Genomic DNA, 12,129 nt, shown 5'->3' on the forward strand with positions numbered 1-12,129 from the left:
GTGGACATCTGTCATTTGGGATTTGGAAATGTTTGGTTACACCTGCCTTGTCTTTGTGAGTGACTACCTCATGAAGCTGGTTGAGAGAAATGCCAAGAATGTGCAAAGCTGTCAAGGCAAAGGGTGGCAATTTTGAAGAATCTTAAATATAAAATATATTTGTTTAACAGTTTTTTGGGTTACTACATGGTTCCATATGTGTTATTTCATAGTTGTGATGTCTTCACTATTCAACAATGTAAAAAATAGTAAAAATAAAAACCCTTGAATCATCCAACACATCGATCACCAAGACTTACTGAACGATGATTTCTGGAACGGGCAGCCTACCTAGAGCATCAGCGTTCCCATGGTGTCTACCTAGCTTGTAGATTATTCTGTACTTGTAGGCCCTGAGCCACACAGCCCAACGTTGAACTCTTGGCGAGATCATTTGTGGTACTAGCTTTTCTTCATGAAACCGAGATCATAGGCTTATGGTCGGTCACAATAGTGAATGTTCTACCGTATAAGAACTTCTCTGTATTCCGAATGACAGACAGTCCTTCCATGTCCAGCTGGGAGGATTTTTTCTCTGCTGGCAACAATGTTCTTGACATGAACCTGATAAGTTTCTCTGTGCCGTTTTCCATCCGGTGTGATAGAACCGCCCCCACACCATACGATGAGGCATCACACGATAAGATGAGATCTGTCTGCTGAGGAGTCCACCAGCACTTCTGATTGCAGTAACTCCTTTTGACTTTGCAAAATCTTCTTCTTGTCTTTCTTACCAGTCCAGCCCACGTCCTTCCTTAACAGTTGATGCAGTGGAGCTAAGAGGTCAGGGAGGAAGCGATTTGTAATAGTTCAGTAACCAAGATAGGCTTCCAGCTCTGTAACGCTTGTCGGAGCTGGAGCTTCCATGACAGCCCTTACTTTAGCTTTGACAGCGTGTGACCCCTTGGCGTCCACCTTGTGACCCAGGTACTGCACTTCATCAGCTAACAGTGTACACTTGCTCCTCTTCAGCCGGAGACCGGCCTTTTCCATCCTCCTCAAAACTTCACCCCCCCTATCTGATTGAACCATCTGGTTTGTGTATGGGAACAACTGGTGCTGCCCACTCAGAACTTGACAGGAATAATGATATCCTCTGCAAAGCGTATCAATTTCCACATCCACATTAGGCTTCATGGCATATGGAACTGATCTTGGCCTGTAGAATCCGGGAGTAGCTTCTGCAGCAACATGAATGGCAGCTTGGACCCCTATTCATGTCCCTAGCTGCTCTTTGAAAACGCGCTCATGCTTTGAAAGCACCTGCTGCAGTGACAAGCTTGATTTCATCCCAGTTAAATTTGGTTTCCTTCTATACCACCCTCTCCCTTGTAAACTGGGGCCAGTACCTTCCACGACCAAGAGAGGCAGACTTTTACTTTCCTTGATATTCCACCTGAACATCAGCAACTCCAATCAGTGATTTACTCTCCTATGTACTGTTTTGAGTGTAATAGGTGTGTCTCTCAATTTAGGCACTTTTTCCCCACTTCTCATTGAACCTGTAAATCAATCACTTTTATTACTTTGTGCGGAGAGCGTTGCAAGATATTTGGTTTTCTGTCGTAATTCTGTTCTGTTGCTTTTTGTTATTGCGCCACGCGATCTCAATGTGTCCTATTATCCCACATGCATAACACTTCATGTTTTCAATTTACAGTAAACGCTGCATGTTTTCAATTTACAGTAACCGCTGCATGTTTTCTTTTGCAACGATAACGGTCTCTATTGGTTGCTGCCCCAGTGGCTTTCCCTTCTTTGAAAACCAACGCGCTCAGAGCTGCTCTCTTTTACTGTGTGGCACGCAGTAGCGCCCCTTTGCTGCAAATCCAGTGCATTTCTTTTTGCAGACTCCATGGCCATGGTCGGTTTGAGTGCGTTCTCAAATGTGAGATTAGGCTCTGATAACAGATTTTGTATCCTGTCATTAATCCCACACACCAGCCAATCGAGTAGCATTTGCGATAATGTATTCCCGTAGTTACAGTCCAGTGCTCATTTCCTCAACTCGGCCACATGTTCCACCACTGATTCGGTAGGTTTTCTCATGTGTGAATCAAACTTGAAGCATTGCACTATTTCACTGGGTTTGGGGTTGAAGTGCTATTGTAATAGATTGACTAGATCTATGAATGACTTGTCTCCTGGTTTATCTGGGCTCAACGGGTTTCTCAGGAAACTGTATGCCTGTGCACCGACAACGAGTATGCTTTTCTGTGTAGTAGCATCAGGTATTTTATTAACAGCAACAACAACAAACAAATCCATTATTTCACAGTACACCTCCCGTTCCTGATTTTTCTCTTGGTTCAAATGGTAGTTGCGAGCTTATTGTTGCCTAAGCCATCTTTTCCGATTCTCTCTACCTTCACACAGTCAATAGTTTGTCCTACCCGTATCCAGGGAATCAATCATTCAGTCTATTCCTCTGCTCACTCGAGTCTCACATCCAGCGTCACACGCCAAACACTCAGTTGAATTTGTGGCAAACACAGTCATCCTCGTCGACAGATATGTAGTATTTTAGGATGCTTCTTAGATCGATGAGTTAGTTAACCAAATAGCTTCCCGGACTGTCTGCGTTGACCCTTGTTGCACCAACTTTTGATTCATCACGTAAACTGCTGTTGCAGTTTATTTATCCTGTTGCCTGGTCACTTTATTCCTAGTTGTATGTATGTATGTATGTATGTATGTAATATGTGTGTGTGTGTGTGTGTGTGTGTGTGTGTGTGTACATGTATGTACCGTACCGTACGTACGTACCTCAATTACCTCGTACCCCTGCACATCTACTCAGTACTGGTATATAGCCAAGTTAACGTTACTCATTTTGTGTTTATTTCTCTGCATTGTTGGGAAGCATTTAATTCTTGGTCTACTGCTGTTTTTTTATGGAGCATGTGACAAATAAAAATGAGATTACATTTTTCTCACTCGCTACCGCCCCTTTCTCTCTCTCCAATGCTCCGACCACAAGGAGGTAGGCCCTAACGGTCAAAGCGGAGGCATGGTTCGTTGGTCCCCCAGGACCTACATTACCCTGCATTAGGTGAAATTTGTCCCTCTGGCTCATGGACTACACAGTTCTATGTTTATCTTTACAAGGTCTCTATGGAGTTATAGGTTATGTCTGAAATAGCACCCTATTCTCCTTTGTGCACTACTTAGGGAAGAGGGTGCCACTATAAAGTCGTGGACTGTATGGCGAAAAGGGCACCATTTCAGACAGTGTCTGAAGGGGGAAGGAAGAGCGAGAATGGCGTCTTTCTGGGAATGGTCTTTAGGCCAGTGGCCTGTCTATTAATGGGATGTCTGGAGCCTAGCGGTTGTCATTCCTCCCTGCTTGTTGTGGTTGTTTTAGTTTTGTGTTTACTGGCCCTTTATTTGGGCCTGATGATTTTGCATTCCTCTGCATTTCCTTTTGCGCACAACTAAGGCTCGGGTCAGAGCAGGAGACTGGGAGGTGGGAAGAGAGAAGTATCTGATGGCTTGTCTCCAGATGCTAAGGCCTGCAGCTGAACTGTGGTGTTGGAAGAGGGAGTGGAACTGACTGTGAAAGGGAGTGGGTCTAGCTACAGCAGCTATAGCACAGGGGCTTAACCACTCAGACTCATAGAGGAGATAATCCATACTTCATCTGTATCAGTGCTGCCTACCACACTCCCCTCCCCACCGCCTCCCTGACCCAGCCAAACCTCAGCCTCCCGCAGAGCTACACAACAGACTCCGAATGAATAGTGCAAGACTTTGAAAATAAAGATTTGAGAAGTGCATATCCAAACCCAGTGTAAAATATCTTTCATATCCAATGCCTGGGGACCTGGGAGCTCTTCTGAGCTGGGGAAAATCTCTATTACACATCGCTATTCAAAGACGACCTTTATTCACAGCCAGGCAGCAGCTCGGCAGGCACCTCTTCAATCTCAAAAGGATTTACTGTGTTCGTAGTATATGCTCACAGCTCGATTGAGAGAAATCCGTATCGTACAAAATACATTTCTTGGATATTTTTAATTTGCCTAGCAAGTGCATGTTTTTGAGTTTTAAAAAAACTTGCTTGTACGAGCCAGGGCTTCAAATAAGGCATTTTCTTTTTTTCAGCCAAGTCACGTGGTGGTTAAAACGTTGACTCTTTTGCTCTAATTTTAAATGCAGAAAAGCACACCATCAAAACTATGCTGTGGAAATCTGTCTTGTTTAAATATTCATTATGAGCTTTCCCCTATGATCTTAGAAGACACTCTCTCGCGTACTTGCGCGCGCGCGCACACACACACACACCTTCACACCTTCACAAAGACCCCTGTTGTCTTTTTATATCACTTCACCACCTCAGTGTTCAGAGAAAGTAGACCTCCCCTCGTTTCTTTAGGTATTAGTGAGAGTGGGGGTGTCATGTCTTTAATTTTAAATTTGTGTTAAAAAGATGGAGTAGAGATCCTATTCCAATCAAATGGCTCTACTACGGACCTCTCACAGTAGAAATGAATGGCACTGCACTGAGGCAGAATGTTTCCTTTAATGATGGTGCTCTCTTTGTCTCTCTCGCTTTCACTCTTTCTCTCGTCTCTCTCTTTGTGTCTTGCTCGGAGTGTCACTCTCCCTCTCTTCCCCTCCCTGTCTCTCCTCTTTATCTGTGTGTTTGTAGTCTCTGTCCTGAGTGATGTTTCGGAAGCACTTTGTTGTGTCAGGGCCCAGTGTTTTTTTTTTTCCCACGACAGTGTGAGAGATGAGAGGACCTCTGTGTAGACAGGGAGTGATGGCGAGAGGTAGTAATGGAGAAGGCAACAGACGTGTACTCAGGTTGAACCTCTGAGAACCCAGATCTCTGGCATGGTTACTGTAGTATGTCTACAGCTACTGTAGTGGGGGCGCAATGCAAATAGAGTGGGTAGCAATGCAAATAGAGTGGGTAGCCATTTGATGAGCTGTTCAGGAGTCTTATGGCTTGGTGGTAGAAGCTGTTTAGAAGCCTCTTGGATCTAGACTTGGCGCTCCGGTACCGCTTGCTGTGCGGTACCGGAATTAACAGTCTGACACGGGTGGCTGGCTTCTTTGACCATTTTTCCGGCCTTCCTCGGACACCGCCTTGTGTAGAGGTGCTGGACAGCAGGAAAGTTGGCCCCAGTGATGTACTGGGCCATACGCACTACCCTCTGTAGTGCCTTGTGGTCAGAGGCCGAGCAGTTGCCATACCATGAAGTGATGCAACCAGTCAGGATGCTCTCGATGGTACAGCTGTAGAACCTTTTGAGCATCTGAGGACCCATGCAAAATCTTTTCAGTCTCCTGATGGGAAATAGGTTTTGTCGTGCCCTCTTCATGACTGCCTTGGTGTGCTTGGACCATGATAGTTTGTTGGTGATGTGGACGCCAAGGAACTTGAAGCTCTCAACCTGCTCCGCTACAGCCCCGTCGATGAGAATGGGGGCGTAATCAGTCCTCTTTTTCCTGTAGTCCACAATCATCTCCATTGATCATGTTGAGGGAGAGGTGATTGTCCTGGCACCACATGGCCAGGTCTCTGACCTCCCCACTACAGGCTGTCTCATTGTTGTCAGTGATCAAGTCTACCACTGTTGTCATCTGTAAACTTAATGATGGTGTTGGAGTTGTCTGGCCGTGTGGTCATGAGTGAACAGGGAGTACTGGACTGAGCACGCACCCCTGAGGGGCTCCCATGTTGAGGAGCAGCATGGCAGATGTGTTGCTACCTACCCTTAACACCTGGAGACGTCCAGGATCCAGTTGCAGATGGAGGTGTTCAGTCCCAGGGTCCTTAGCTTAGTGATGAGCTTTGAGGGCACTATGGTGTTGAACGCTGAGCTGTAGTCAACGAATAGCATTCTCATCTGCATACTATATCAATGGCTGTACCATATGGAGAAGCCATACTATATACAGTCCTATATCATGGTATTATCTCCTATATCTCCAGCCACAAGTCCTGGTCACAGGGACTTCCAGTTAGAACCGAACATCCAGGTAGAGTCACTCAGGCAGCCGGGTGACTTCCTTTGCTACCTGGGCTGGAAGATTAGTCCGTCTGGTCGTCTTGGTCCTCTTCTGTTTTACTGTGTACTAGTTTTTATTAGGAATCCCCATTAGCTTCCGCCAAGGCAGCAGCTGCTCTTCCTGGGGTCCAAACACATCAAAGCACCCACATTACATATAAAACAAAAGATACAACCCGTGAACTATGTTTGTGCTGAATGAGCTAAAGAGAAAAGAGTACATCATATAACACTGTAGATGGAGCGCTGTAAATGGAAATATTCTGTCTGTCCACAGGGAGGGCTTCCAATTGACCCGGCACACAGTGAGTTAGGACCATTCAGCCTGTCCATCCGCTATCAGCCCTGCCAGGGTATGTTTTCTCCCAGTACAGTCTCACACTGAGAGTAAAGTGGAACTGAAAAGAGCACTGCCTCTCCTCGCTAATATCTTTAATCAGCGAGAGAGGAATAATAAATAAAAGTGGCTGGGCCGAATCACAACGGTCCTGCTAGATTTATCCATGTAGCTCTCTGGTTAAGAGACAGATATTACACAGCCCCCTTATCTCACCGCCGAGTTAAAGGTTGGCTGTAAATCTGCTGGGCGTTCTCTGACGGAGACCTGGGCCTAGTCTTGATGCCAAACAAGCGCCTACTATATGGCTGGGGGTCTGCATCTTTACACGAGCTGTAAAGAGTTGGTCAGCGGCCGGCGGCTTAATGGCATCACACTGAGTGCATATTTGAAAAGCGGTGGCCGTTATCTTGATGAACTGCGTGGCCGCTGTGCTATGCGTTGTGTCTCGACTGGATAGAGAAATATGTTAGCGTTTGCTGACATCTTGGCCCTTTTGTAAAGGAGCCTGTCTCTCAGGGGACAGTAGGTATCTGTGTTAATACCCAGAGGCCCCCGGGGGCCTGTTATGAGCTCTACACTGTATCTGCCTGCAAGTCTAATGGTTCTCGCTCACACATGGGGTTATGAGGTGGGGATGTTTTCTTCCTCTCATCTGTAAATTCCATGAAATGGGTTATCCCAATGCAGCCGAGCACAGCCGTGTTTTAGTGTGGAGGGGGGCGGTGAGCGCTGGCCTGGCCTCGTAGCATTACTAGCTAGCAGGACGTGGAACACATGTCCCTCTCCAACCCTCCGGAGCTCACACAGACCTGAGCTTCTGGGAACAGTTGCTCTCTTTTCCCCGGCCCTCCCTTCCTCCACCCCCATCCCTCCTTCCTCCCCTCCTGATACAGTCAGGTGGCCTGCGAAGGGGGTCTTACACCCCTCTCGCTACAGGCCTAATAATAATAATTACAACCCCCCCCCCCCCCCCATCCTCCATCATCCATTCCCTGCTGGCGCGGAAGACGAATTCCTCCCTTTTCTCTCAACTGCACCGCGCCCCCTATCCAAACAAACAACCCCACCACGAGCACTGACCCCTACCAGAAGGCCTGGCCCCATTGTTTTACCTCTGTTACTGCCGTGTCATACCACGGCTCTAGTTGGAGCGCTGCTTTTTGTTTTTGTGTCTTCATCCTTTTCTCTGATCTCCTCCTTTGTCCTTATCTTCGCCCCCCTCCCCCCCTCTTCTCCTCTTCTTCAATCTGTTTCCTGAAATCTGGAGCTCTATAGAAGTGATTTATCCTCATGCTGGTTAGCCTGTCTGTGTTGACAGAGCATATTCAGTGAGAACTGTCAGTGTGGAATGCAACCCAGAGCCAAGTCTGACTGCAGACAATGAAGTGTGAATGCTTGTGAAGTGTGACTTTAGTGTGTGCAGGTGTCATGTATAATTGTGCCATATGTGAGAAATAGGTTTTCGGGGGGGAAATCCCAGCCAATGAATCAGAATGAACATCAGCCCTGGAGACATATCAGACATTGCTTTTTTGTTGGATTGCGTCTCTATTAGTAGTTAGCTGGTTCTGTCACAGTGGGGTGGGGGGACGACTGTGAGCTCCTGTTGTGAGGCTATCAGATCGACCTCCCCTTATTACAGCCAGGTTTTTAAATTAGACTCATAGTTTATTGAAAGTCGGAGGTGGCCTCTGTGTCTTGCGGCCAGCCCATCAACATGTCCAGTCAACCAAGTTTTATCCGGACTCACTCTGGGCTTTAGCACAAAGGAACAAAAGAGTTGGCCAGATGGGGATGGTGGTGAAGGGGCTTCTGGGAAGCGGTAAGGAAAGGATGTCTTGGGCTGGGCAGGGAGGGAGGAGTGATGCAGGGCAGGCCTGTGAAATGAGGAGACTATGCATGAGGAGAGAGAAAGAGATTTGGCTCAGGATCACTCGCCAGAGGAGGGCAGATTAAAGGAGGGCAGATTATGCCCGGCTGCATTGTCAGGGCTTTGGCCGCTGTTTTGCGTGTGTGTTTGTTACCTCCTGTCCCAGTCACTCTACTGGGCTGTGGGTGTATTTGTTGCTCATTTCACTCTAATGGAACAAGTTTGTTTGTGTGTGTGTGTATCTATAGATCAGAGTCTGTGTGTTACTTCATGTCCCAGTCCACTGGTCTGAGTGTGTTTGTCTCCACTTCCAGCTCCAAGCCGTCACCAGTTCACCAGCGGGATGCCCTCGTCCAGCCACCACGGATTAAGTCTCCTCTCCTGTTAGTCTGATCGCTCCTCCACTTCCTATCATTCCAGTCAATTAGGACCCAGCCGGGCTGCCCCTGCCCTGCCTGTAACTGAGCCGGGGGCTGACTGGGGGGACTTGGCTCTGGAGCCCTGTTGTGGGGTGCTTAGCCCAGGGACAGTGTGCTGTGTTGGGTCACTACCACACATTGTCAGCCCGTCACCCTGGTTTCTCTTCCTCCTCCTGTTGACTTAACTGCACCTGCCAGACCTCCAGGCCTCCAGGCCATTCCACAAGCAGCCCTTGTTTTGGCTGGCGTATTCCATCACTTTACTGTTTTTTTTATTGTTTTGTAACGGGCAAGGTAGTATAATATAGTGCATGGTTTCACATCCCTTCCCTCAAAAACCCTTGTCATGTGACCTGGGTTCGAGTCTGGTGGAGGGGTGCCGGGAGGGCAGCCGGTAGAATAGAAGGGATGATGGGAAATTAGACGACCCAAGGTTACCCAAGCGGTCTTTGCTGGGGGATTAATTGTGTAATGATTGCTGGCAAGGACTCCGACTGAAATCCTGTTACCCATGCTGCACTGGGGCAGGGAAGGAGCCCGAGGTCCTGGAGAGGCAAGGTGACACTCATCACAGGTAGTCTTTACCTGCTAGGAATCAAATGAGCTCGATCTTAACTGGAGGTACAGTAACCACTCAAAAACTAACCACAGGGCCTCAAATTATTTCATATTGCTAGTCTACGGTATAATTCCTTACTAGTGCATCCTGAGCAGTTACTGCACATTAGATGTACAGTATTGGATTAAGACTGGAGGAATCCATCTGTCTTTTTACCTGGGATATTTAGAACCAGGATGTGTTATACACAGTGGTCTACACAGGAGAACAACTTGAGACATTTCTCATGGGTGATGGATTTTGTTACTCAATTCTTTCTCTTGCAACACCAATACAAGGACTTCTACATTAGACTTAGCGTTTCATACATAATTCAAGAGGGAAGATTGACACTGAAGTGCAGAGTTTTAGGCCTAGCTACTTGGATCATTGTTCCTCTTATAGTTTCATAATGAAGCATCAAGCACAGAGGCTGCCCTCCCTTCACTCCTCTCTCCCCTCCTCCTCACCTCCCTCCCCTCCTCTGCTATCTCCTAGCAGGGACATGCCTGATGGTTGTGTGATGGATGACTCAGGGATTGATAGAGATAGGAGGCTGCTGTTAATTAACATCCACTGTATCTCTACATCTCCCGCTCACTACTTTTCTCACCCACCGTTTCATCCAGAACAACCCACATTAGTACATCTCGGAATGATGGGAGGGGTATTCTCTATAAAGATGCATTACAATGAAATATAATACTCGGTAACTACTCAGATTCCGTATCACATCAAGACTTTGAAAAGGAAACTGAACAGGATCACATTTACCTTCTCAAATAATATTGTTTCTCTGCATTTTGTTACGTTCAATGTAAACAGAAGGAGATTCATTCATATGTTCAGTCATCTACAATACTGTGAAGACTTCTCCCTCTTCTAGACATGGTTCTGTTGTGACCTTGTATCAATCTGTGTGTGAGTCCCTAATGGCACCCCATTTCCTACGTAGTGCACATTAGACCCGAGCCCTATTGGCACGGTCAAGAGTAGCGCACTTCATAGGGAATAAGGTGCCATTCAGGACACAGCCTGTGCATGTTGCAGGGGAATTCCATGACTCACTGACTAGTGGGCTGTGTGGTAGTGATTCAGAGCTGCCAGTTTTTACAGCCCTGTGTTAGTGGAGCACATGGCCATCCCATAGGAAACTGTGAACATTTTTTAATATTTTTTTGATGATCCTCAATTTGGATTTTGGGTCCATTATCTTGACTGAAAAATTGGAGTTTTCCTTTAACTCAGCCTAACACGCGCACCCACACACACACCTGGTGTCAGGAGTTCACCTGTGTGTAAGCGTCTCCTCTTAGAGCTGTCAGAGAGGTAAAGCGTCTCCTCCTCTTAGAGCTGTCATAGAGGTAAAGCGTCTCCTCCTCTTAGAGCTGTCATAGAGGTGAAGTGTCTCCTCCTCTTAGAGCTGTCAGAGAGGTAAAGCGTCTCCTCCTCTTAGAGCTGTCAGAGAGGTAAAGCGTCTCGGAGAGCTGTCAGAAAGGTAAAGCGTCTCCTCCTCTTAGAGCTGTCGGAGAGGTAAAGCGTCTCCTCTTAGAGCTGTCAGAGAGGTAAAGCGTCTCCTCTTCTTAGAGCTGTCAGAGAGGTAAAGCGTCTCCTCTTCTTAGAGCTGTCATAGAGGTAATGCGTCTCCTCTTAGAGCTGTCAGAGAGGTAAAGCGTCTCCTCCTCTTAGAGCTGTCATAGAGGTAAAGCGTATCCTCCTCTTAGAGCTGTCATAGAGGTAAAGCGTCTCCTCCTCTTAGAGCTGTCAGAGAGGTAAAGCGTCTCCTCTTAGAGCTGTCAGAGAGGTAAAGCATCTCCTCTTAGAGCTGTCAGAGAGGTAAAGCGTCTCCTCTTCTTAGAGCTGTCAGAGAGGTAAAGCGTCTCCTCTTCTTAGAGCTGTCATAGAGGTGAAGCGTCTCCTCTTAGAGCTGTCAGAGAGGTGAAGCGTCTCCTCTTCTTAGAGCTGTCAGAGAGGTAGTGTCTCCTCTTCTTAGAGCTGTCAGAGAGGTAGTGTCTCTTCTTGGAGAGCTGTCAGAGAGGTAGTGTCTCCTCCTCTTAGAGCTGTCTGAGAGGTAAAGCGGGGTATATGGATAGAGCCAGCCTTCTGCTCCATACTGTGAGACGGATCCAGACAAACAAGGCTGAATAAAGTGCAGGTTTGGCTAATCCTCCACCTGCCTCGAGGCCAAATCCTTGTCTGTCTGACACTTCAGTCTCACCTCTCTATTCCCTTCTCTCTCCAAAATTGGTTTACCACCGAAGCATTTCTCAGAAATATCGGTCTTTCACCCTGTGGAGCTGTAGTATGGCATCTGCTGACCTAACTGTAATTGGGGAATTTGCGGTTTGCACAAACTATATTGCATTGTCTTGTGTTCCTCCCGAGCTATGATCTTGTTCAATATGTGTCATCCTTGGGTTCATTAAGTACACAGTAATATACAGTGCATTTGGAAAGTTTTCATTCCCCTGACTTTTTCCACATTTTGTTAGGTAAAATCTCATCAATCTACACACAATATCCCATAATGAAAAAACATTTTAGAAATGTTTGTAAATGTATATAAAAAAAAATGGAAATGTCCCATTTACATTAGTATTCAGACCCTTTACTCAGAACTTTGTTGATGTACCTTTGGCAGTGATTACAGCCTCAAGTCTTCTTGGGTATGACCCTACAAGCTTGGCACACCTGTATTTGAGGAGTTTCTACCATTCTTCTTTGCAGATCATCTCAATCTCTGTCAGGTTGGCTGGGAAGCATCACTGCACAGCTATTTTCAGGTCTCTCCAGAGATATGTTCGATTTGGTTCAAATCCGGACTCTGGCTGGGCCACTCAAGGACG

The 12,129-nt window shown here is 46.7% G+C and overlaps 1 protein-coding gene across 50 annotated transcripts in view; it reads left to right on the forward strand.

Moving 5' to 3' along the window:
- LOC110525852 (splicing regulator ARVCF) overlaps nt 1-12,129 on the forward strand; it is a 229,966-nt gene that overhangs the window by 142,518 nt on the left and 75,319 nt on the right. The window lies entirely within an intron of this gene.

This window comes from Oncorhynchus mykiss, chromosome 6 (genome assembly GCF_057628025.1).
Source record: "Oncorhynchus mykiss isolate SJ-2025 chromosome 6, ASM5762802v1, whole genome shotgun sequence".
NCBI classification, from domain to species: domain Eukaryota; kingdom Metazoa; phylum Chordata; class Actinopteri; order Salmoniformes; family Salmonidae; genus Oncorhynchus; species Oncorhynchus mykiss.